At 45.5% G+C, this 26,224-nt stretch overlaps 3 long non-coding RNA genes across 3 annotated transcripts; all 3 read left to right on the top strand.

Moving 5' to 3' along the window:
- Positions 1–879: 879 nt before the first annotated feature.
- On the top strand, positions 880–2,582 carry LOC142069991 (uncharacterized). Its single transcript, XR_012665952.1, has 2 exons — positions 880–926; positions 1,992–2,582. It is a non-coding gene; the product is annotated as an uncharacterized LOC142069991 (long non-coding RNA).
- Positions 2,583–12,306: 9,724 nt separating this feature from the next.
- LOC142070000 (uncharacterized) lies at positions 12,307–14,009 on the top strand. Its single transcript, XR_012665967.1, has 2 exons — positions 12,307–12,353; positions 13,419–14,009. It is a non-coding gene; the product is annotated as an uncharacterized LOC142070000 (long non-coding RNA).
- A 9,724-nt stretch (positions 14,010–23,733) lies between these two features.
- Positions 23,734–25,436, top strand: LOC142070001 (uncharacterized). The gene is made up of 2 exons (XR_012665968.1): positions 23,734–23,780; positions 24,846–25,436. It is a non-coding gene; the product is annotated as an uncharacterized LOC142070001 (long non-coding RNA).
- Positions 25,437–26,224: the final 788 nt, after the last annotated feature.

The raw sequence follows: 26,224 nt of genomic DNA, 5'->3' as shown, positions 1-26,224 counted from the left end.
AATCATATTGCTGATGTGGTAAATGTTCCGGGATTGACCTCAAAGCCTTTATAAAATATTGCAATGCTTTTTATCACCCACCCTCACCTCAACGCAAGAGGAACCCTGCAGTAGGCAGCACCATGAGCTTCTGCCATCATGATCATCCTGACCCCACAGCATTGGTGACATAACTAGAGGTAGATTATGAACTGAATTTCTAATCAATGTATGGGGAAATTCACCCCTGCACAGAGGACCAACACAAAGGCCTATTCAACTCACAGGTCCCTCTTAAGACCTAATTTGAAAGATGAAATGGGACTTAGAGAGTTCAAAGACCTTATCCTCTCTTTCTTCCAGGGGCAATTTTCAAGTCATAAGGTCTGAGTCAAAACCCTCCCACACTAATATCTCACATTGATTTCTATGGGCGTTAGATCTCAAAACTTGGGGTTACAGATTCTGAACACTGAGATTTCCCCTCCCTCCTAGGAATTACAAGAGCAGTACAATGCCCGCAATACATATCAGCATATCTTAGCAGGACCAAACTGGATTCCTCTGCAGGACAGCAGACTGCGAAACTGATACAGCCCTGAATCTCCTTGACAATCACTCTCATTAGCACTCCTGAGGAGGTCACTAGAATGATACCAGGCACGAACGTGTCCTATAAAACTTTTAAAATAAAAGAAACCCGTGGGCTTGTATGTGCATGTTATACCCCATGTGAGCCTGATAACACAACAATCCTGAACACAGAAGAAAACAATTATATCAATTGCAGGAGTCATGTGCCCAGCAACATACGTTTTGTAACTAATTAGGACCTCGAGCAAAAGGATGTCTCAAGTTCTCCAGGCTGTTTAAGAAACTGTATAAAAGTGCTCGCGACTCAGGGTTCTTTAACCACTTCTCTTGACTTCTCCTCCCTGGTGACCTTGGTAAGTCTGATTTGACTCTATCTTTCTATAGCTATCAAGACGTGTTCGTGATGGTTTGATTTAGGACTGAAACTTGCACATACCTCTGTGATTACTGGCTTTATTCAGGGGTTTTCCCACTGGAAAAAATGGTAAGTTATTAAGTTGCAGGCATTGGTGGATTCAGGGTTTAGAAGTTAAGGCTGCAAACTTTCAGAGGTACATAGGAATTTCTGGACACTAGGTCCTCTTTATTTTCATTAAGAATAAAGTGTTCAACTCCCTTCGGTAGATTTGAAAAATCTCAGACCCAACTTTTCAGTTTGTGGGGTTAGGAAGAAATTCCCCCAGTTTATTGCCAAACAGATTGCTTCTGTGTGCTTCTGCGTTCTTCTGTGGCAGCTGGTACCGAACATTCTTTCAGACACATTATTCTGATCTGATCCAGCAGGGCAATGTCTATGTTCTTCTGTGCACCAGGAGCATATTAAGATGCAGAGCCACAACTGGTGTAACTCCACTGAACTCAGTTGATCAGTGCTGATTGCTACCGGCTGAGGATCTGGTTCTTACTGTTTTGTTTTCCCAAAAGCATATTGTCCATTGATTCATTTGTAAGTATTACTGACCCACAAGGTTCAGAAGCCAAAGCACCATGCTCTGATTTTGAAGGGAACTGATCTCTCTGATGAGGTTAAATCCTCACAAGGAAACTATCCCGAACAAATTTGTCCCTGCCATCCTCCTTAGAAACATTTTGTAAGAAGGAATAAAAATCCCTTGCGTGTATGACAGAAATACTCTGTGTTGTACGTTTACTTATTCCAAAGAGTGTTCTTAGGAGAAATGGACTGAGAAGTGTTCAAAAGGGTTGGATAAGAGGGGGGCTAAGAGAGAGGGGAGCAAGAGGACAAGAAGGAGAAACTGGGAGGCAATAGGTAGCCAGGACATAAGGGTCTAGGTCACCATTTCTCTACCTCTCTCTATCTCCCTGGCCGGCAATACAGTAGTAACTGAGTTTTGACCCTTATTATTCCACTGGCCCTAGCGCATTGTGTTGACTCTTTTCCCTGCTGTGTGTTTCAGGTTAACCTCCGGCGCAGAAAGATGACTTTCGATGAACTCATGAATGATGAATTGTATTATAACCCCTACTGTTACCAGGGCTGGCGCGGCTATAGAGGCCATTATGGCTGCTATAGGCCCTGGGGTTCCTGGAAGCCATACAGGTATGGGTGGGGCCATCAGTATGGTGGCCACTACCCTTACCGATGGGGCCATGGGTACGGCTATGGAAAGTTCTGGCCATGTTTAGCCGAGGAGCAATAGACCCGCAACAAGGAACAACCAGGAAACGTCAAGCGAGATATGGAATCACAGCTGGGCTTATGGGCAATGACGTTCAGAAATGCTGATTGCGCACAACTCCCATGGGAGCTCTGAGTCCTCAGCACCTCCGGAAATCTGCCCAGGATCTTTATTTCCCCACTTACACTTTATGACTTTTTCCTCTATTGTCTTCCAGAACATCTGGTGTGAAAGGCGTCACCTTGTAACGGGTGATTTCTTGTTGACTTTCATGAAACCCTGGAAATAGGTTCTTTTTACGCTGCCTACTGTCTGTCTCTTCCTGTGTACTTCTCCTCTTTTTCACATTAAACTGATTCTGCCTCAAAATATCAATCTTTTCGTTTTCCTTTCGGCTCCATTCCCGATTTACCAGCCACTATGGCCCAGATTCAAAAGAGCTACTTACGTGCCTAACTCCCACTGAAATCAGTGCGAGCCAGGCACCTAAATACCTTTGTGAATCTGGGTCTGTGGGTAACAACTCGCTGCTGGGCAGGGAACCAGTGCCTGTGCATTACTTAAGTCCCACTCAAGCCCTGTATTGCGAAGAGCATCAGGTCTGGCAAAAGTCTGTATATCATAAGAGAGGTATTAGCCCTCTAGGTCCCCTCTCTTTACCAATTAGGTGTCGGGGATGCCTTCTGATTCACATCTTCTAGACCTTGCCAGTCCCGGTTCAATCTCGAACAATAGGTGCTTGGTACCCTCAAGATGGGCAATGCCAACACTGAAACCATCCCTCCTATTCCCTCCCTCCCAAGGGTGTTTAATTAAAAGCCCGTCAGGTTTAAATTTCAGAAATCTTGTGCATCACTGGGCCTTGGTCCTGTGTAAAGGGAAGGGGCAACCTAAGCGCCCCCTTTTGGCCAGATGTGCCACTCTGGGTGAGCCACCTTACCGCCCCCTACTTAGAATCATAGAAACACAGAATATCAGGGTTGGAAGGGACCTCAGGAGGTCATCTAGTCCAACCCCTTGCTCAAAGCAGGACCAGTCCCCAACTAAATCATCCCAGCCAGGGCTTTGTCAAGCCTGACCTTAAAAACTTCAAAGGAAGGAGATTCCACCACCTCCCGAGGTAATGCATTCCAGTGTTTCACCACTCTCCTAGTGAAAAAGTTTTTCCTAATATCCAGCCTAAACCTTCCCCACTGCAACTTGAGACCGTTACTCCTTGTTCTGTCATCTGCTACCACTGAGAACAGTCTAGAGCCATCCTCTCTGGAACCCCCTTTCAGGTAGTTGAAAGCAGCTATCAAATCCCCCCTCATTCTTCTCTTCCGCAGACTAAACAATCCCAGTTCCCTCAGCCTCTCCTCATAACTCATGTGTTCCAGTCCCCTAATCATTTTTGTTGCCCTCCGCTGGACTCTTTCCAATTTTTCCACATCCTTCTTGTAGTGTGGGGCCCCAAACTGGACACAGCACTCCAGATGAGGCCTCACCAATGTCGAATAGAGGGGAAGGATCACCTCCCTCGATGCGCTGGCAATGACCCTACTTACACATCCCAAAATGCCATTGGCCTTCTTGGCAACAAGGGCACACTGTTGACTCATATCCAGCTTCTCGTCCACTGTAACCCCTTGGTCCTTTTCTGCAGAACTGCTGCCGAGCCATTCGGTCCCTAGTCTGTAGCGGTGCATGGGATTCTTCCGACCTAAGTGCAGGACTCTGCACTTGTCCTTGTTGAACCTCATCAGACTTCTTTTGGCCCAATCCTTTAATTTGGCTAGAGCCCTCTGTATCCTATCCCTACCCTCCAGTGTATCTACCTCTCCTCCCAATTTAGTGTCATCTGCAAATTTGCTGAGGGTGCAATGCACATCATCCCCCAAATCATTTATGGAGATATTGAACAAAACCGGCCCGAGAACCGACCCTTGGGGCACTCCACTTGATACCAGCTGCCAACTAGACATGGAGCCATTGATTGCTACCCGTTGAGCCCGACAATCTAGCCAACTTTCTATCCACCTTAGAGTCCATTCATCCAGCCCATGCTTCTGTAACTTGCTGGCAAGAATACTGTGGGAGACCGTGTCAAAAGCTTTGCTAAAGTCAAGGAACGACACATCCACTGCTTTTCCCTCATCCACAGAGCCAGTTATATCGCCATAGAAGGCAATTAGATTAGTCACGCATGACTTGCCCTTGGTGACTCCATGCTGACTGTTCCTGATCACTTTCCTCTCCTCTAAGTGCTTCAGAATTGATTCCTTCAGGACCTGCTCCATGATTTTTCCAGGGACTGAGGTCAGGCTGACTGGCCAGTAGTTCCCAGGATCCTCCTTCTTCCTTTTTTTTAAAGATGGGCACTACATTAGCCTTTTTCCAGGCGTTCGGGACCTCCCCCGATCGCCATGAGTTTTCAAAGATAATGGCCAATGGCCAACGGCTCTGCAATCACATCCGCCAACTCCTTTAGCACTCTCGGATGCAGCGCATCCGGCCCCATGGATTTGAGCTTCTCCAGCTTTTCTAAATAGTCCCAAACCACTTCTTTCTCCACAGAGGGCTGGTCACCTCCTCCCCATGCTGTGCTGCCCACTGTGTCAACCATGCACTTGCACAGATCAGGGCAACAAAAGGACAAAACAAACTAGTCCAAAGAAGTGTGTTTCCCTTAATGAAGCCCCGGGACAGGAGCCCATGTAATAACAAACCAAATGCCCTTTTCGCCAGATCCATGTTCAGATCCCACTCACTAAAGTCCAGACAAAGTCTCTTGTGCCTGCGCGGGGTAAACTTCCACAGCTGGGAGATCACCACCTCTTACAGGCTGGTCAGCTCCTCGTATCCTCTCCCCTATCCAGCTGCTTCTTCCGGATGAACTAGTCACTAGCGCAGAGCAGGGAGTCTCCTTAGTTGCACACAGTCTGTTCTGTTTGTGGCCTCCAGGCTGACTGCTAAAAGGGGAGTACGCTGCTTCACATACCTCCCTACCGTGAGTGGACCAGTTGGTGCACTCACCGAATAGCCAGATCTCCTCATCTGTTCATGAGAAGATGTCCACCTTCTCACGCTCCTTTTTAGGATGGTGTCCTACCCAGACCCAAAAGAACTGCAATGCCAAGTACCACTGGGTAAGACAGCCATTTGAGTCCTTCATTGTCTGGAGCCAACACAGAACTTCGCGATCTGTCAGCAGGACAAGTGCCCCTCAGTAGTTAGTCTCCTTATTTCTCACCTGGCATTTCCTTGGGTTTACTCTCACATTGGCCTCTCGTCGCCTGGATTTGAAGGCCCAGACTGGATCTAAATGACCTGACTGGATTGCTCATGCACAGATACAACTCTGGATATCAGTAACTCCAGTGAAGTCAGGAAGGTAGGTTGCCCTTAAAACTTTTACTGTGAAAGAAACCTGCAAGGTGTAATGTGTGCATCGTACTCTTACAGTTTCATGTAAATACGTCTGTATTCCCCCACTGTGGCCCCTTCAAGTTTCCGGTTCCCAGGCAACAGTGCTCTTGGGTGGAGATCTGCCTCTCTCTCTCCCTTCTGACAGGGTGCTTTCAGGCTGCAGCAGATCTCTGCCTTACCCTCTGATATCCCCAGCAAGCCTGACTACCTAAAGGTGAGCACCTGTAGCCCCTGTGCCTCCTTTTCTCTCTGAGGTCTATGAACAGTGTAGTGCCTTCAGTTACACGTTACCACACAGCTCCTTCGGTGCAAGCACCTCTACTCTTACGGTAAAGGCATTTCGGAGAAAGCAGATGAACAACAATAAAAGTCCCTATAAGCATGCTCAAAGCTTACCAGAGGGCACCATCAGCCAAGTCTTTCCTACTCTTCGGCAACTACTTGGCCAGAAGGTCCTGTATGGTTGTGGATCAGAAAGAAGGCTCTGAGTCAGTTCAAGCCCAGACGTTTTATACCAGAAGCCCTTTCTTCGTTGGTCTTTGGAAAATCCAGCATGAATCAGAGAGAGATGGTACCTCTGTGTGGATATTTACAAACGTCTGCATTTTACCTTAATCACCCACGCACACACTGTTTTAGTTTCTAGGGAAGCAGTGATACCCTTCCCGCTGGAGTAAAACACAATCCTACGTACAATCTCTGACCCACAGTGACATGTAAATTTCATAACATACATTCCCACAAAGTTATTGCATACAATTGCAATATTTCTCACAACTACTAGGTGAGGTTGAGAACAGACTGGAAATCACAAACATGAAGGAAAACAATTATATCAGTTGAAAGAGTAATGTATGCAACAACATTAATTTGCAACTAATAAAGACCTCGTGAACAAAGGGCATCTCAGACCTTCCAGGAGATCTGAGAAACTGTATAAAAGCTCTTTCAACTCAGGGCTATTTCCCTACTTCTCTTCACCTCTTTTCTTTGCTGAACTGGGTACGTCTGATGTGAATCACTCTCTTTATAACTACTGAGGTGCCACACTAGCGATAGTTTCCATTCAGGAGCAAATCTTGTAGTTTGCATGACTAATACGATCTCAGTTCCTGATGAATCCTCCAATCAGTCCGTCTCTTACCCCCTCTATGCCCACGCAGCTCTTAAACAGAAATTCTTCCAGACCTTAATTCTGGACTCACCAGTCCTCTCTTCATCATAACGGCCCATTCTCCATCCTGGTTTTCATTTCTTCGCTGCCAGATCCTCCACTGTTACGTAGAGATTAGAATCAATCTAGAGAGCCATCATTTATGCCAGTGTACTGTGGGCGTACATTTTACAAGATCTGACACTTGACACTCACTTCCGCTCAGCTTGCATGATCCAGAGCAAAAGCAGATGGGACCCAGAGAATTCAGCTTCAAATGGAGATCGATTTTTAACAATATTTTTTCTTTCGGAAAACCTAGTCTGTTCTCAGTTACGGGTGTTAGTTGTGACAAATAATGAAACCACATGCAGAATCTTTGGGGAAATGCTTTGTCTTAGGATTATCTCTCACTGTGTGTACAGCAATACAGGGACGATTGTGTCTGACAGACACAAAGAGGAAGGATACCACAGCTCCTGCAGGAACTAAAACAGTAGGGGGTGATTCAGGGAAATCATTGAGGAATGGAAACACTTCCAGAGAGGTACTACCCCCTGGCAACCTGGCCTATGGTTGTGCAGCCTTCAATCCCTGGGTGAGAAGGGAGCCTGATGCGGGTCTCCAACCAAGAACGCTGACAACCGGGAGCTGAGGGAATCACACAGGGGGCTACAGTTGCATTTACACTGAAACTGTGATCGTGTGATATTCACGTTACATCCACATACAAATCAGTACTCATGTGCCTCTCTCACGCCGATTGCAATACAGGTTATGTACCTCATTAGTTCTGTGACTCTCTGCCACAGTGGTTGGCAAATAAGAAATGGAGCAGAAAGGAAAACCAAAAGGCTGGTAATATGATGCAGAAGGACTTTAATGTGAATTAGAAGAGAAGGGCATAGCAAGAGACACAAGGAATGCAGAGCAGAAAGACTATATTTCTAGGGTTTCAAGAAGGTCTACAAGAAATCACTGGCTCCACGGTGATGCATTTCATACCAGATGTTCTTCTTCCTTCATTGCAGCTGTAGCGGTAAGAGTGAAGTCCTGTTTCCAGCATTTTTATCCCAGTCAGGATCAAATGAGACAAAGCAGAATGGGAGCAGAGCACTACGCTCTTTCTCTGTGAGTCATCTTCTGTAGCAAAACTAAAGGCAGAGACAAATGGCCCATACCCAGGAAGAGGCCAGTACACCCAGGGCCTAATTCTCACTGACACTAAGGTCCCTTTACGTTGCTCTGTAAGGAGCCTGCTCGTGAGTGTAAATGTTATTTGTGCCAACTTTAAGGTCCCTGCCTCAGTGACACTGCCAGAGTGGCCTAAAGGGGCCTTCATGGAATTGGGAGTCAGGCCTTTAGAGAGTTCTAGAAGAAGCCGTTAGAATAACGGTGGGGAGGGATAGCTCAGTGGTTTGAGCATTGGCCTGCTAAACCCAGGGTTGTGAGTTCAATCCTTGAGGGGGCCGTTTAGGGATCTGGGGCAAAAAAAAATTGGGCAGTGTGCCTGCTTTGAGCAAGGGGTTGGACTAGATGATCTCCTGAGGTCCCTTCCAACTCTGATACTCTAAGAGGAGGCATTAGCGGAAACAGTCATAAAGGGAAATCCAGCTACTAGGTAGGTTTCCTGAGGCACTGAGCAATCACAGCTCCCATGGCAGTGGTGGTTGCTCAGCATTTCTGAAAGCCATTGCCCATAAGCTGATCGCTGAATCGTATCTTGCTTTTCGTTTCCTGGTTGTTCCTTGTTCCGGGTCTATTGCTCCTCAGCGAAACATGGCCAGCATCGTCCATAGCCATACCCACTGCCCCATCGGTAAGGGTAAGAGTAGCAGGAATCGTAATTAGGGCCCCATCCATAACTGTATGGCCTATAGTAACCCCATGGCCGATAGCAGTCATAATAGCCCCTATAACCGCCCCAGCCCCTATTCCAACAGGGGTCACAGCCCCAGTAATGAGAAATCTTTTGGTGGTGCTAAGTCATCTTTCTGCGTTGGAGGTAAACCTGAAACACACAGGGAAAAGCAGGGAAAAGAGTCAGCGTAATGCATTAGAGCCAAGAGAATGAAAAGGAAAAAGCTCAGTTCCTATTGTCACGAGGGCTAGAGAGAGAGAGAGACGGAGCCAGGAAATGATAATCTAGCCCCTTAGTTCCCAGCTCCATTTTGCCTCCTATTGCCTCGTCCTAGTCCTCTTGCTCCCCTCTCTCTTAGCCTCCCTCACACCAGAAGTCCATGTAATGTCAGACTCTCTGAACTATTGTTGAGCAGCAGCTGTCACACTATAAAGAAGCACACAGACGTGGTTTCTTATGGAATAAACTGGGGAAGTTTCTTTCTAGCACCCCTTAGTGAAAAGGTGGGTATGAGATTTTTCCAATCTACCTAAGAGATTTGAACACCTAATTCTTAAGGAAAATAAACAGGCACTAGTGTCCCAAACGCCTAGGTACCTGTAAAAATTGCAGCCTATGCTTCTAAACCATGAATCTACCAATGCCTGCAACTGACTAACTGCTATTTTAATGGAGAAGCCCCTTTCCGTAGCCAATATTCACAAAGTTACTTGCAAGATTCCGTCCTAAATTAAAACCATCACGTAGTAACATTTCGATAGCTCTAGAGAGTTTGAGAGAAATAGGACTCACCGAGCTCACCGAGGGGGATAAATCAAGGGAAGTGGTTAAAGAGCCCTGAGTCCTGAGCGCTTTTATACAATTTCGCAGACTGCCAGGAGAATCTGAGACAACCTTTAGTTTAAGGTCTTAAATGACTACAAAACAGGCTTTGCTACGCACGTCACTCCGTCATCTGATATAATTGTTTTCAAGATTATTGTGTTTTCAGCCTCCCATGGCATGACATGCACACAACACCCTTTCCGTTTCAGAGTAGCAGCTGTGTTAGTCTGAATCTGCAAAAAGAAAAGAAGGACTTGTGGCACCTTTGTTAGTCTCTAAGGTGCCACAAAAACACCCTTTAGGTTTCTTTCATCTGAAAGGTTTTATGGGGCAGAATTTAACCTGGAATTATTCTAGGGACCTCCATCAGATTTACAGGAAGAATTAATGCAAAGGTTCGTCAGAGCTGTATCTATTGAACAATCTGCTGTCCTGTAAAAGAATCCAGTTTGGTCCTTGTGAGCCAAGCCGGTAAGCGTTGCGGGCATTGCACAGTTCCTCTTAAAATTCAAAGGAGGGAAGGAACGCTGTCCAAAGTCTGAACCCTCAAGTTTTCTGATCTCCTGCCCATTGAAGTCAATGACAGCCATTACTCTGGCTGGGTGGGTTTTCTCTCAGGTACCGGACGCAAACTTTCTCAGTGTACTCTCTATGCCATTATCTAAATCACTGATGAAGAAATGGAACAAAACTGGACCCAGAACTCATCCCTGATGGATCATAATCATAATGATCATAATAAGGATCAGTAACATAATCTTCAGTTTAGAATTCAAATATCCAGAAGATTGTGATAAGACACTTACGTTTATTCCTGTGGAAAATCCCATTCCTCGCTTCTCTCCATCTGACTGTGACTATAAAGCAGAATCTTAACTCCAACCTCATATTTCCCTCCAAACATTTTCCCATCTCCTCCAGCAACATGGGCCCTGGACCTGTTCCACCTACATTAGCTGAGGTTGCAGCTAAGGTTTGAAGAAGTGGTTTGCAATGTGGTGCTAGCTGTCTTGGGCCCAGGGTATTCGAAAGACAAGGTTGGAGAGGTAATATCTTTTGTAGGTGAAAGAGACAAGTTTCCACAGAATGATTCTTCTGCATGGGCTGGAAAACTTACACAAGTTGGTCCAATAAAATATATGACGTTACCTACTTTTTCTTTTGTTAGTGAAATATTTGGAAGCCGAGAAAGTGAAGGGTCTAAGAAAGTTTAGCAACAGTGAGAAGTGGGTAGCAAATGCTATCTAGATTACGGTGCGTTATTTGTAACTTTGTCACTTCCTCTGTGACCTTCACCCCAACGTAACTCTATTTATTTGCACATAAGACAGGAGTGATAACAATCTAGTGGATGTTCTATTTCCCCAGGACACCAGATCTCAAAGCACTTCACAAACATTCATTAAGGTTGTTGATGTCCAAAGTGTTGGATTATTACAATGGTAATAGTTTCTTACTGGAAGACGCCCTTCGAATGAGCAATAGAGTCACTTTAAAATGCATGTCAAGGTCACTCGTGTCATTCTCCTAATTAAGTCATGATTTGTAGCTCAGAGTTTTGGACTATTTGATTTCCATTGGGAAAAAAATGGCATTTCCTTTTCAGATAAAAATTCCTTTTCAAGTTTAAGAACAGGAGATCAGCTGGCATAAATAAGCACAGCTCCGCAGAATTCAGAGATGTTCGTGGCATTTGAATCAACATCAAGTGTCTTCAACCCTGCCTGGTTAGAGGAAAGAGCCTTTGGGAAGAGAGGTTGCTATACTTTAAAAAACATTCTCATCATGCTAAGAAAGCTTTCTGCAAACTCCGGGTCTTGCAACGTGCCCTAAAGTTAGTCAGACGTTGAATTAATCTAACCTCATAACATAGCCTTGGCCGAGAAAGCCATATCTCCATTTTCCTGAGGCTTTATCAGCTGCATTTTCCTGCAAGACAAGAATTGTCTTGGCTGTTGTTGGAGGGAAATCATATTGCTGATGTGGTAAATGTTCCGGGATTGACCTCAAAGCCTTTATAAAATATTGCAATGCTTTTTATCACCCACCCTCACCTCAACGCAAGAGGAACCCTGCAGTAGGCAGCACCATGAGCTTCTGCCATCATGATCATCCTGACCCCACAGCATTGGTGACATAACTAGAGGTAGATTATGAACTGAATTTCTAATCAATGTATGGGGAAATTCACCCCTGCACAGAGGACCAACACAAAGGCCTATTCAACTCACAGGTCCCTCTTAAGACCTAATTTGAAAGATGAAATGGGACTTAGAGAGTTCAAAGACCTTATCCTCTCTTTCTTCCAGGGGCAATTTTCAAGTCATAAGGTCTGAGTCAAAACCCTCCCACACTAATATCTCACATTGATTTCTATGGGCGTTAGATCTCAAAACTTGGGGTTACAGATTCTGAACACTGAGATTTCCCCTCCCTCCTAGGAATTACAAGAGCAGTACAATGCCCGCAATACATATCAGCATATCTTAGCAGGACCAAACTGGATTCCTCTGCAGGACAGCAGACTGCGAAACTGATACAGCCCTGAATCTCCTTGACAATCACTCTCATTAGCACTCCTGAGGAGGTCACTAGAATGATACCAGGCACGAACGTGTCCTATAAAACTTTTAAAATAAAAGAAACCCGTGGGCTTGTATGTGCATGTTATACCCCATGTGAGCCTGATAACACAACAATCCTGAACACAGAAGAAAACAATTATATCAATTGCAGGAGTCATGTGCCCAGCAACATACGTTTTGTAACTAATTAGGACCTCGAGCAAAAGGATGTCTCAAGTTCTCCAGGCTGTTTAAGAAACTGTATAAAAGTGCTCGCGACTCAGGGTTCTTTAACCACTTCTCTTGACTTCTCCTCCCTGGTGACCTTGGTAAGTCTGATTTGACTCTATCTTTCTATAGCTATCAAGACGTGTTCGTGATGGTTTGATTTAGGACTGAAACTTGCACATACCTCTGTGATTACTGGCTTTATTCAGGGGTTTTCCCACTGGAAAAAATGGTAAGTTATTAAGTTGCAGGCATTGGTGGATTCAGGGTTTAGAAGTTAAGGCTGCAAACTTTCAGAGGTACATAGGAATTTCTGGACACTAGGTCCTCTTTATTTTCATTAAGAATAAAGTGTTCAACTCCCTTCGGTAGATTTGAAAAATCTCAGACCCAACTTTTCAGTTTGTGGGGTTAGGAAGAAATTCCCCCAGTTTATTGCCAAACAGATTGCTTCTGTGTGCTTCTGCGTTCTTCTGTGGCAGCTGGTACCGAACATTCTTTCAGACACATTATTCTGATCTGATCCAGCAGGGCAATGTCTATGTTCTTCTGTGCACCAGGAGCATATTAAGATGCAGAGCCACAACTGGTGTAACTCCACTGAACTCAGTTGATCAGTGCTGATTGCTACCGGCTGAGGATCTGGTTCTTACTGTTTTGTTTTCCCAAAAGCATATTGTCCATTGATTCATTTGTAAGTATTACTGACCCACAAGGTTCAGAAGCCAAAGCACCATGCTCTGATTTTGAAGGGAACTGATCTCTCTGATGAGGTTAAATCCTCACAAGGAAACTATCCCGAACAAATTTGTCCCTGCCATCCTCCTTAGAAACATTTTGTAAGAAGGAATAAAAATCCCTTGCGTGTATGACAGAAATACTCTGTGTTGTACGTTTACTTATTCCAAAGAGTGTTCTTAGGAGAAATGGACTGAGAAGTGTTCAAAAGGGTTGGATAAGAGGGGGGCTAAGAGAGAGGGGAGCAAGAGGACAAGAAGGAGAAACTGGGAGGCAATAGGTAGCCAGGACATAAGGGTCTAGGTCACCATTTCTCTACCTCTCTCTATCTCCCTGGCCGGCAATACAGTAGTAACTGAGTTTTGACCCTTATTATTCCACTGGCCCTAGCGCATTGTGTTGACTCTTTTCCCTGCTGTGTGTTTCAGGTTAACCTCCGGCGCAGAAAGATGACTTTCGATGAACTCATGAATGATGAATTGTATTATAACCCCTACTGTTACCAGGGCTGGCGCGGCTATAGAGGCCATTATGGCTGCTATAGGCCCTGGGGTTCCTGGAAGCCATACAGGTATGGGTGGGGCCATCAGTATGGTGGCCACTACCCTTACCGATGGGGCCATGGGTACGGCTATGGAAAGTTCTGGCCATGTTTAGCCGAGGAGCAATAGACCCGCAACAAGGAACAACCAGGAAACGTCAAGCGAGATATGGAATCACAGCTGGGCTTATGGGCAATGACGTTCAGAAATGCTGATTGCACACAACTCCCATGGGAGCTCTGAGTCCTCAGCACCTCCGGAAATCTGCCCAGGATCTTTATTTCCCCACTTACACTTTATGACTTTTTCCTCTATTGTCTTCCAGAACATCTGGTGTGAAAGGCGTCACCTTGTAACGGGTGATTTCTTGTTGACTTTCATGAAACCCTGGAAATAGGTTCTTTTTACGCTGCCTACTGTCTGTCTCTTCCTGTGTACTTCTCCTCTTTTTCACATTAAACTGATTCTGCCTCAAAATATCAATCTTTTCGTTTTCCTTTCGGCTCCATTCCCGATTTACCAGCCACTATGGCCCAGATTCAAAAGAGCTACTTACGTGCCTAACTCCCACTGAAATCAGTGTGAGCCAGGCACCTAAATACCTTTGTGAATCTGGGTCTGTGGGTAACAACTCGCTGCTGGGCAGGGAACCAGTGCCTGTGCATTACTTAAGTCCCACTCAAGCCCTGTATTGCGAAGAGCATCAGGTCTGGCAAAAGTCTGTATATCATAAGAGAGGTATTAGCCCTCTAGGTCCCCTCTCTTTACCAATTAGGTGTCGGGGATGCCTTCTGATTCACATCTTCTAGACCTTGCCAGTCCCGGTTCAATCTCGAACAATAGGTGCTTGGTACCCTCAAGATGGGCAATGCCAACACTGAAACCATCCCTCCTATTCCCTCCCTCCCAAGGGTGTTTAATTAAAAGCCCGTCAGGTTTAAATTTCAGAAATCTTGTGCATCACTGAGCCTTGGTCCTGTGTAAAGGGAAGGGGCAACCTAAGCGCCCCCTTTTGGCCAGATGTGCCACTCTGGGTGAGCCACCTTACCGCCCCCTACTTAGAATCATAGAAACACAGAATATCAGGGTTGGAAGGGACCTCAGGAGGTCATCTAGTCCAACCCCTTGCTCAAAGCAGGACCAGTCCCCAACTAAATCATCCCAGCCAGGGCTTTGTCAAGCCTGACCTTAAAAACTTCAAAGGAAGGAGATTCCACCACCTCCCGAGGTAATGCATTCCAGTGTTTCACCACTCTCCTAGTGAAAAAGTTTTTCCTAATATCCAGCCTAAACCTTCCCCACTGCAACTTGAGACCGTTACTCCTTGTTCTGTCATCTGCTACCACTGAGAACAGTCTAGAGCCATCCTCTCTGGAACCCCCTTTCAGGTAGTTGAAAGCAGCTATCAAATCCCCCCTCATTCTTCTCTTCCGCAGACTAAACAATCCCAGTTCCCTCAGCCTCTCCTCATAACTCATGTGTTCCAGTCCCCTAATCATTTTTGTTGCCCTCCGCTGGACTCTTTCCAATTTTTCCACATCCTTCTTGTAGTGTGGGGCCCCAAACTGGACACAGCACTCCAGATGAGGCCTCACCAATGTCGAATAGAGGGGAAGGATCACCTCCCTCGATGCGCTGGCAATGACCCTACTTACACATCCCAAAATGCCATTGGCCTTCTTGGCAACAAGGGCACACTGTTGACTCATATCCAGCTTCTCGTCCACTGTAACCCCTTGGTCCTTTTCTGCAGAACTGCTGCCGAGCCATTCGGTCCCTAGTCTGTAGCGGTGCATGGGATTCTTCCGACCTAAGTGCAGGACTCTGCACTTGTCCTTGTTGAACCTCATCAGACTTCTTTTGGCCCAATCCTTTAATTTGGCTAGAGCCCTCTGTATCCTATCCCTACCCTCCAGTGTATCTACCTCTCCTCCCAATTTAGTGTCATCTGCAAATTTGCTGAGGGTGCAATGCACATCATCCCCCAAATCATTTATGGAGATATTGAACAAAACCGGCCCGAGAACCGACCCTTGGGGCACTCCACTTGATACCAGCTGCCAACTAGACATGGAGCCATTGATTGCTACCCGTTGAGCCCGACAATCTAGCCAACTTTCTATCCACCTTAGAGTCCATTCATCCAGCCCATGCTTCTGTAACTTGCTGGCAAGAATACTGTGGGAGACCGTGTCAAAAGCTTTGCTAAAGTCAAGGAACGACACATCCACTGCTTTTCCCTCATCCACAGAGCCAGTTATATCGCCATAGAAGGCAATTAGATTAGTCACGCATGACTTGCCCTTGGTGACTCCATGCTGACTGTTCCTGATCACTTTCCTCTCCTCTAAGTGCTTCAGAATTGATTCCTTCAGGACCTGCTCCATGATTTTTCCAGGGACTGAGGTCAGGCTGACTGGCCAGTAGTTCCCAGGATCCTCCTTCTTCCTTTTTTTTAAAGATGGGCACTACATTAGCCTTTTTCCAGGCGTTCGGGACCTCCCCCGATCGCCATGAGTTTTCAAAGATAATGGCCAATGGCCAACGGCTCTGCAATCACATCCGCCAACTCCTTTAGCACTCTCGGATGCAGCGCATCCGGCCCCATGGATTTGAGCTTCTCCAGCTTTTCTAAATAGTCCCAAACCACTTCTTTCTCCACAGAGGGCTGGTCACCTCCTCCCCATGCTGTGCTGCCCACTGTGTCAACCATGCACTTGCACAGATCAGGGCAACAAAAGGACAAAACAAACTAGTCCAAAGAAGTGTGTTTCCCTTAATGAAGCCCCGGGACAGGAGCCCATGTAATAACAAACCAAATGCCCTTTTCGCCAGATCCATGTTCAGATCCCACTCACTAAAGTCCAGACAAAGTCTCTTGTGCCTGCGCGGGGTAAACTTCCACAGCTGGGAGATCACCACCTCTTACAGGCTGGTCAGCTCCTCGTATCCTCTCCCCTATCCAGCTGCTTCTTCCGGATGAACTAGTCACTAGCGCAGAGCAGGGAGTCTCCTTAGTTGCACACAGTCTGTTCTGTTTGTGGCCTCCAGGCTGACTGCTAAAAGGGGAGTACGCTGCTTCACATACCTCCCTACCGTGAGTGGACCAGTTGGTGCACTCACCGAATAGCCAGATCTCCTCATCTGTTCATGAGAAGATGTCCACCTTCTCACGCTCCTTTTTAGGATGGTGTCCTACCCAGACCCAAAAGAACTGCAATGCCAAGTACCACTGGGTAAGACAGCCATTTGAGTCCTTCATTGTCTGGAGCCAACACAGAACTTCGCGATCTGTCAGCAGGACAAGTGCCCCTCAGTAGTTAGTCTCCTTATTTCTCACCTGGCATTTCCTTGGGTTTACTCTCACATTGGCCTCTCGTCGCCTGGATTTGAAGGCCCAGACTGGATCTAAATGACCTGACTGGATTGCTCATGCACAGATACAACTCTGGATATCAGTAACTCCAGTGAAGTCAGGAAGGTAGGTTGCCCTTAAAACTTTTACTGTGAAAGAAACCTGCAAGGTGTAATGTGTGCATCGTACTCTTACAGTTTCATGTAAATACGTCTGTATTCCCCCACTGTGGCCCCTTCAAGTTTCCGGTTCCCAGGCAACAGTGCTCTTGGGTGGAGATCTGCCTCTCTCTCTCCCTTCTGACAGGGTGCTTTCAGGCTGCAGCAGATCTCTGCCTTACCCTCTGATATCCCCAGCAAGCCTGACTACCTAAAGGTGAGCACCTGTAGCCCCTGTGCCTCCTTTTCTCTCTGAGGTCTATGAACAGTGTAGTGCCTTCAGTTACACGTTACCACACAGCTCCTTCGGTGCAAGCACCTCTACTCTTACGGTAAAGGCATTTCGGAGAAAGCAGATGAACAACAATAAAAGTCCCTATAAGCATGCTCAAAGCTTACCAGAGGGCACCATCAGCCAAGTCTTTCCTACTCTTCGGCAACTACTTGGCCAGAAGGTCCTGTATGGTTGTGGATCAGAAAGAAGGCTCTGAGTCAGTTCAAGCCCAGACGTTTTATACCAGAAGCCCTTTCTTCGTTGGTCTTTGGAAAATCCAGCATGAATCAGAGAGAGATGGTACCTCTGTGTGGATATTTACAAACGTCTGCATTTTACCTTAATCACCCACGCACACACTGTTTTAGTTTCTAGGGAAGCAGTGATACCCTTCCCGCTGGAGTAAAACACAATCCTACGTACAATCTCTGACCCACAGTGACATGTAAATTTCATAACATACATTCCCACAAAGTTATTGCATACAATTGCAATATTTCTCACAACTACTAGGTGAGGTTGAGAACAGACTGGAAATCACAAACATGAAGGAAAACAATTATATCAGTTGAAAGAGTAATGTATGCAACAACATTAATTTGCAACTAATAAAGACCTCGTGAACAAAGGGCATCTCAGACCTTCCAGGAGATCTGAGAAACTGTATAAAAGCTCTTTCAACTCAGGGCTATTTCCCTACTTCTCTTCACCTCTTTTCTTTGCTGAACTGGGTACGTCTGATGTGAATCACTCTCTTTATAACTACTGAGGTGCCACACTAGCGATAGTTTCCATTCAGGAGCAAATCTTGTAGTTTGCATGACTAATACGATCTCAGTTCCTGATGAATCCTCCAATCAGTCCGTCTCTTACCCCCTCTATGCCCACGCAGCTCTTAAACAGAAATTCTTCCAGACCTTAATTCTGGACTCACCAGTCCTCTCTTCATCATAACGGCCCATTCTCCATCCTGGTTTTCATTTCTTCGCTGCCAGATCCTCCACTGTTACGTAGAGATTAGAATCAATCTAGAGAGCCATCATTTATGCCAGTGTACTGTGGGCGTACATTTTACAAGATCTGACACTTGACACTCACTTCCGCTCAGCTTGCATGATCCAGAGCAAAAGCAGATGGGACCCAGAGAATTCAGCTTCAAATGGAGATCGATTTTTAACAATATTTTTTCTTTCGGAAAACCTAGTCTGTTCTCAGTTACGGGTGTTAGTTGTGACAAATAATGAAACCACATGCAGAATCTTTGGGGAAATGCTTTGTCTTAGGATTATCTCTCACTGTGTGTACAGCAATACAGGGACGATTGTGTCTGACAGACACAAAGAGGAAGGATACCACAGCTCCTGCAGGAACTAAAACAGTAGGGGGTGATTCAGGGAAATCATTGAGGAATGGAAACACTTCCAGAGAGGTACTACCCCCTGGCAACCTGGCCTATGGTTGTGCAGCCTTCAATCCCTGGGTGAGAAGGGAGCCTGATGCGGGTCTCCAACCAAGAACGCTGACAACCGGGAGCTGAGGGAATCACACAGGGGGCTACAGTTGCATTTACACTGAAACTGTGATCGTGTGATATTCACGTTACATCCACATACAAATCAGTACTCATGTGCCTCTCTCACGCCGATTGCAATACAGGTTATGTACCTCATTAGTTCTGTGACTCTCTGCCACAGTGGTTGGCAAATAAGAAATGGAGCAGAAAGGAAAACCAAAAGGCTGGTAATATGATGCAGAAGGACTTTAATGTGAATTAGAAGAGAAGGGCATAGCAAGAGACACAAGGAATGCAGAGCAGAAAGACTATATTTCTAGGGTTTCAAGAAGGTCTACAAGAAATCACTGGCTCCACGGTGATGCATTTCATACCAGATGTTCTTCTTCCTTCATTGCAGCTGTAGCGGTAAGAGTGAAGTCCTGTTTCCAGCATTTTTATCCCAGTCAGGATCAAATGAGACAAAGCAGAATGGGAGCAGAGCACTACGCTCTTTCTCTGTGAGTCATCTTCTGTAGCAAAACTAAAGGCAGAGACAAATGGCCCATACCCAGGAAGAGGCCAGTACACCCAGGGCCTAATTCTCACTGACACTAAGGTCCCTTTACGTTGCTCTGTAAGGAGCCTGCTCGTGAGTGTAAATGTTATTTGTGCCAACTTTAAGGTCCCTGCCTCAGTGACACTGCCAGAGTGGCCTAAAGGGGCCTTCATGGAATTGGGAGTCAGGCCTTTAGAGAGTTCTAGAAGAAGCCGTTAGAATAACGGTGGGGAGGGATAGCTCAGTGGTTTGAGCATTGGCCTGCTAAACCCAGGGTTGTGAGTTCAATCCTTGAGGGGGCCGTTTAGGGATCTGGGGCAAAAAAAAATTGGGCAGTGTGCCTGCTTTGAGCAAGGGGTTGGACTAGATGATCTCCTGAGGTCCCTTCCAACTCTGATACTCTAAGAGGAGGCATTAGCGGAAACAGTCATAAAGGGAAATCCAGCTACTAGGTAGGTTTCCTGAGGCACTGAGCAATCACAGCTCCCATGGCAGTGGTGGTTGCTCAGCATTTCTGAAAGCCATTGCCCATAAGCTGATCGCTGAATCGTATCTTGCTTTTCGTTTCCTGGTTGTTCCTTGTTCCGGGTCTATTGCTCCTCAGCGAAACATGGCCAGCATCGTCCATAGCCATACCCACTGCCCCATCGGTAAGGGTAAGAGTAGCAGGAATCGTAATTAGGGCCCCATCCATAACTGTATGGCCTATAGTAACCCCATGGCCGATAGCAGTCATAATAGCCCCTATAACCGCCCCAGCCCCTATTCCAACAGGGGTCACAGCCCCAGTAATGAGAAATCTTTTGGTGGTGCTAAGTCATCTTTCTGCGTTGGAGGTAAACCTGAAACACACAGGGAAAAGCAGGGAAAAGAGTCAGCGTAATGCATTAGAGCCAAGAGAATGAAAAGGAAAAAGCTCAGTTCCTATTGTCACGAGGGCTAGAGAGAGAGAGAGACGGAGCCAGGAAATGATAATCTAGCCCCTTAGTTCCCAGCTCCATTTTGCCTCCTATTGCCTCGTCCTAGTCCTCTTGCTCCCCTCTCTCTTAGCCTCCCTCACACCAGAAGTCCATGTAATGTCAGACTCTCTGAACTATTGTTGAGCAGCAGCTGTCACACTATAAAGAAGCACACAGACGTGGTTTCTTATGGAATAAACTGGGGAAGTTTCTTTCTAGCACCCCTTAGTGAAAAGGTGGGTATGAGATTTTTCCAATCTACCTAAGAGATTTGAACACCTAATTCTTAAGGAAAATAAACAGGCACTAGTGTCCCAAACGCCTAGGTACCTGTAAAAATTGCAGCCTATGCTTCTAAACCATGAATCTACCAATGCCTGCAACTGACTAACTGCTATTTTAATGGAGAAGCCCCTTTCCGTAGCCAATATTCACAAAGTTACTTGCAAGATTCCGTCCTAAATTAAAACCATCACGTAGTAACATTTCGATAGCTCTAGAGAGTTTGAGAGAAATAGGACTCACCGAGCTCACCGAGGGGGATAAATCAAGGGAAGTGGTTAAAGAGCCCTGAGTCCTGAGCGCTTTTATACAATTTCGCAGACTGCCAGGAGAATCTGAGACAACCTTTAGTTTAAGGTCTTAAATGACTACAAAACAGGCTTTGCTACGCACGTCACTCCGTCATCTGATATAATTGTTTTCAAGATTATTGTGTTTTCAGCCTCCCATGGCATGACATGCACACAACACCCTTTCCGTTTCAGAGTAGCAGCTGTGTTAGTCTGAATCTGCAAAAAGAAAAGAAGGACTTGTGGCACCTTTGTTAGTCTCTAAGGTGCCACAAAAACACCCTTTAGGTTTCTTTCATCTGAAAGGTTTTATGGGGCAGAATTTAACCTGGAATTATTCTAGGGACCTCCATCAGATTTACAGGAAGAATTAATGCAAAGGTTCGTCAGAGCTGTATCTATTGAACAATCTGCTGTCCTGTAAAAGAATCCAGTTTGGTCCTTGTGAGCCAAGCCGGTAAGCGTTGCGGGCATTGCACAGTTCCTCTTAAAATTCAAAGGAGGGAAGGAACGCTGTCCAAAGTCTGAACCCTCAAGTTTTCTGATCTCCTGCCCATTGAAGTCAATGACAGCCATTACTCTGGCTGGGTGGGTTTTCTCTCAGGTACCGGACGCAAACTTTCTCAGTGTACTCTCTATGCCATTATCTAAATCACTGATGAAGAAATGGAACAAAACTGGACCCAGAACTCATCCCTGATGGATCATAATCATAATGATCATAATAAGGATCAGTAACATAATCTTCAGTTTAGAATTCAAATATCCAGAAGATTGTGATAAGACACTTACGTTTATTCCTGTGGAAAATCCCATTCCTCGCTTCTCTCCATCTGACTGTGACTATAAAGCAGAATCTTAACTCCAACCTCATATTTCCCTCCAAACATTTTCCCATCTCCTCCAGCAACATGGGCCCTGGACCTGTTCCACCTACATTAGCTGAGGTTGCAGCTAAGGTTTGAAGAAGTGGTTTGCAATGTGGTGCTAGCTGTCTTGGGCCCAGGGTATTCGAAAGACAAGGTTGGAGAGGTAATATCTTTTGTAGGTGAAAGAGACAAGTTTCCACAGAATGATTCTTCTGCATGGGCTGGAAAACTTACACAAGTTGGTCCAATAAAATATATGACGTTACCTACTTTTTCTTTTGTTAGTGAAATATTTGGAAGCCGAGAAAGTGAAGGGTCTAAGAAAGTTTAGCAACAGTGAGAAGTGGGTAGCAAATGCTATCTAGATTACGGTGCGTTATTTGTAACTTTGTCACTTCCTCTGTGACCTTCACCCCAACGTAACTCTATTTATTTGCACATAAGACAGGAGTGATAACAATCTAGTGGATGTTCTATTTCCCCAGGACACCAGATCTCAAAGCACTTCACAAACATTCATTAAGGTTGTTGATGTCCAAAGTGTTGGATTATTACAATGGTAATAGTTTCTTACTGGAAGACGCCCTTCGAATGAGCAATAGAGTCACTTTAAAATGCATGTCAAGGTCACTCGTGTCATTCTCCTAATTAAGTCATGATTTGTAGCTCAGAGTTTTGGACTATTTGATTTCCATTGGGAAAAAAATGGCATTTCCTTTTCAGATAAAAATTCCTTTTCAAGTTTAAGAACAGGAGATCAGCTGGCATAAATAAGCACAGCTCCGCAGAATTCAGAGATGTTCGTGGCATTTGAATCAACATCAAGTGTCTTCAACCCTGCCTGGTTAGAGGAAAGAGCCTTTGGGAAGAGAGGTTGCTATACTTTAAAAAACATTCTCATCATGCTAAGAAAGCTTTCTGCAAACTCCGGGTCTTGCAACGTGCCCTAAAGTTAGTCAGACGTTGAATTAATCTAACCTCATAACATAGCCTTGGCCGAGAAAGCCATATCTCCATTTTCCTGAGGCTTTATCAGCTGCATTTTCCTGCAAGACAAGAATTGTCTTGGCTGTTGTTGGAGGGAAATCATATTGCTGATGTGGTAAATGTTCCGGGATTGACCTCAAAGCCTTTATAAAATATTGCAATGCTTTTTATCACCCACCCTCACCTCAACGCAAGAGGAACCCTGCAGTAGGCAGCACCATGAGCTTCTGCCATCATGATCATCCTGACCCCACAGCATTGGTGACATAACTAGAGGTAGATTATGAACTGAATTTCTAATCAATGTATGGGGAAATTCACCCCTGCACAGAGGACCAACACAAAGGCCTATTCAACTCACAGGTCCCTCTTAAGACCTAATTTGAAAGATGAAATGGGACTTAGAGAGTTCAAAGACCTTATCCTCTCTTTCTTCCAGGGGCAATTTTCAAGTCATAAGGTCTGAGTCAAAACCCTCCCACACTAATATCTCACATTGATTTCTATGGGCGTTAGATCTCAAAACTTGGGGTTACAGATTCTGAACACTGAGATTTCCCCTCCCTCCTAGGAATTACAAGAGCAGTACAATGCCCGCAATACATATCAGCATATCTTAGCAGGACCAAACTGGATTCCTCTGCAGGACAGCAGACTGCGAAACTGATACAGCCCTGAATCTCCTTGACAATCACTCTCATTAGCACTCCTGAGGAGGTCACTAGAATGATACCAGGCACGAACGTGTCCTATAAAACTTTTAAAATAAAAGAAACCCGTGGGCTTGTATGTGCATGTTATACCCCATGTGAGCCTGATAACACAACAATCCTGAACACAGAAGAAAACAATTATATCAATTGCAGGAGTCATGTGCCCAGCAACATACGTTTTGTAACTAATTAGGACCTCGAGCAAAAGGATGTCTCAAGTTCTCCAGGCTGTTTAAGAAACTGTATAAAAGTGCTCGCGACTCAGGGTTCTTTAACCACTTCTCTTGACTTCTCCTCCCTGGTGACCTTGGTAAGTCTGATTTGACTCTATCTTTCTATAGCTATCAAGACGTGTTCGTGATGGTTTGATTTAGGACTGAAACTTGCACATACCTCTGTGATTACTGGCTTTATTCAGGGGTTTTCCCACTGGAAAAAATGGTAAGTTATTAAGTTGCAGGCATTGGTGGATTCAGGGTTTAGAAGTTAAGGCTGCAAACTTTCAGAGGTACATAGGAATTTCTGGACACTAGGTCCTCTTTATTTTCATTAAGAATAAAGTGTTCAACTCCCTTCGGTAGATTTGAAAAATCTCAGACCCAACTTTTCAGTTTGTGGGGTTAGGAAGAAATTCCCCCAGTTTATTGCCAAACAGATTGCTTCTGTGTGCTTCTGCGTTCTTCTGTGGCAGCTGGTACCGAACATTCTTTCAGACACATTATTCTGATCTGATCCAGCAGGGCAATGTCTATGTTCTTCTGTGCACCAGGAGCATATTAAGATGCAGAGCCACAACTGGTGTAACTCCACTGAACTCAGTTGATCAGTGCTGATTGCTACCGGCTGAGGATCTGGTTCTTACTGTTTTGTTTTCCCAAAAGCATATTGTCCATTGATTCATTTGTAAGTATTACTGACCCACAAGGTTCAGAAGCCAAAGCACCATGCTCTGATTTTGAAGGGAACTGATCTCTCTGATGAGGTTAAATCCTCACAAGGAAACTATCCCGAACAAATTTGTCCCTGCCATCCTCCTTAGAAACATTTTGTAAGAAGGAATAAAAATCCCTTGCGTGTATGACAGAAATACTCTGTGTTGTACGTTTACTTATTCCAAAGAGTGTTCTTAGGAGAAATGGACTGAGAAGTGTTCAAAAGGGTTGGATAAGAGGGGGGCTAAGAGAGAGGGGAGCAAGAGGACAAGAAGGAGAAACTGGGAGGCAATAGGTAGCCAGGACATAAGGGTCTAGGTCACCATTTCTCTACCTCTCTCTATCTCCCTGGCCGGCAATACAGTAGTAACTGAGTTTTGACCCTTATTATTCCACTGGCCCTAGCGCATTGTGTTGACTCTTTTCCCTGCTGTGTGTTTCAGGTTAACCTCCGGCGCAGAAAGATGACTTTCGATGAACTCATGAATGATGAATTGTATTATAACCCCTACTGTTACCAGGGCTGGCGCGGCTATAGAGGCCATTATGGCTGCTATAGGCCCTGGGGTTCCTGGAAGCCATACAGGTATGGGTGGGGCCATCAGTATGGTGGCCACTACCCTTACCGATGGGGCCATGGGTACGGCTATGGAAAGTTCTGGCCATGTTTAGCCGAGGAGCAATAGACCCGCAACAAGGAACAACCAGGAAACGTCAAGCGAGATATGGAATCACAGCTGGGCTTATGGGCAATGACGTTCAGAAATGCTGATTGCACACAACTCCCATGGGAGCTCTGAGTCCTCAGCACCTCCGGAAATCTGCCCAGGATCTTTATTTCCCCACTTACACTTTATGACTTTTTCCTCTATTGTCTTCCAGAACATCTGGTGTGAAAGGCGTCACCTTGTAACGGGTGATTTCTTGTTGACTTTCATGAAACCCTGGAAATAGGTTCTTTTTACGCTGCCTACTGTCTGTCTCTTCCTGTGTACTTCTCCTCTTTTTCACATTAAACTGATTCTGCCTCAAAATATCAATCTTTTCGTTTTCCTTTCGGCTCCATTCCCGATTTACCAGCCACTATGGCCCAGATTCAAAAGAGCTACTTACGTGCCTAACTCCCACTGAAATCAGTGTGAGCCAGGCACCTAAATACCTTTGTGAATCTGGGTCTGTGGGTAACAACTCGCTGCTGGGCAGGGAACCAGTGCCTGTGCATTACTTAAGTCCCACTCAAGCCCTGTATTGCGAAGAGCATCAGGTCTGGCAAAAGTCTGTATATCATAAGAGAGGTATTAGCCCTCTAGGTCCCCTCTCTTTACCAATTAGGTGTCGGGGATGCCTTCTGATTCACATCTTCTAGACCTTGCCAGTCCCGGTTCAATCTCGAACAATAGGTGCTTGGTACCCTCAAGATGGGCAATGCCAACACTGAAACCATCCCTCCTATTCCCTCCCTCCCAAGGGTGTTTAATTAAAAGCCCGTCAGGTTTAAATTTCAGAAATCTTGTGCATCACTGAGCCTTGGTCCTGTGTAAAGGGAAGGGGCAACCTAAGCGCCCCCTTTTGGCCAGATGTGCCACTCTGGGTGAGCCACCTTACCGCCCCCTACTTAGAATCATAGAAACACAGAATATCAGGGTTGGAAGGGACCTCAGGAGGTCATCTAGTCCAACCCCTTGCTCAAAGCAGGACCAGTCCCCAACTAAATCATCCCAGCCAGGGCTTTGTCAAGCCTGACCTTAAAAACTTCAAAGGAAGGAGATTCCACCACCTCCCGAGGTAATGCATTCCAGTGTTTCACCACTCTCCTAGTGAA

This window comes from Caretta caretta, chromosome 24 (genome assembly GCF_965140235.1).
Source record: "Caretta caretta isolate rCarCar2 chromosome 24, rCarCar1.hap1, whole genome shotgun sequence".
In the NCBI taxonomy this organism is placed as follows: domain Eukaryota; kingdom Metazoa; phylum Chordata; order Testudines; family Cheloniidae; genus Caretta; species Caretta caretta.
The sequence above is the reverse complement of the archived record's forward strand: the minus strand, read 5'-3'. Positions and strand labels throughout refer to the sequence as shown.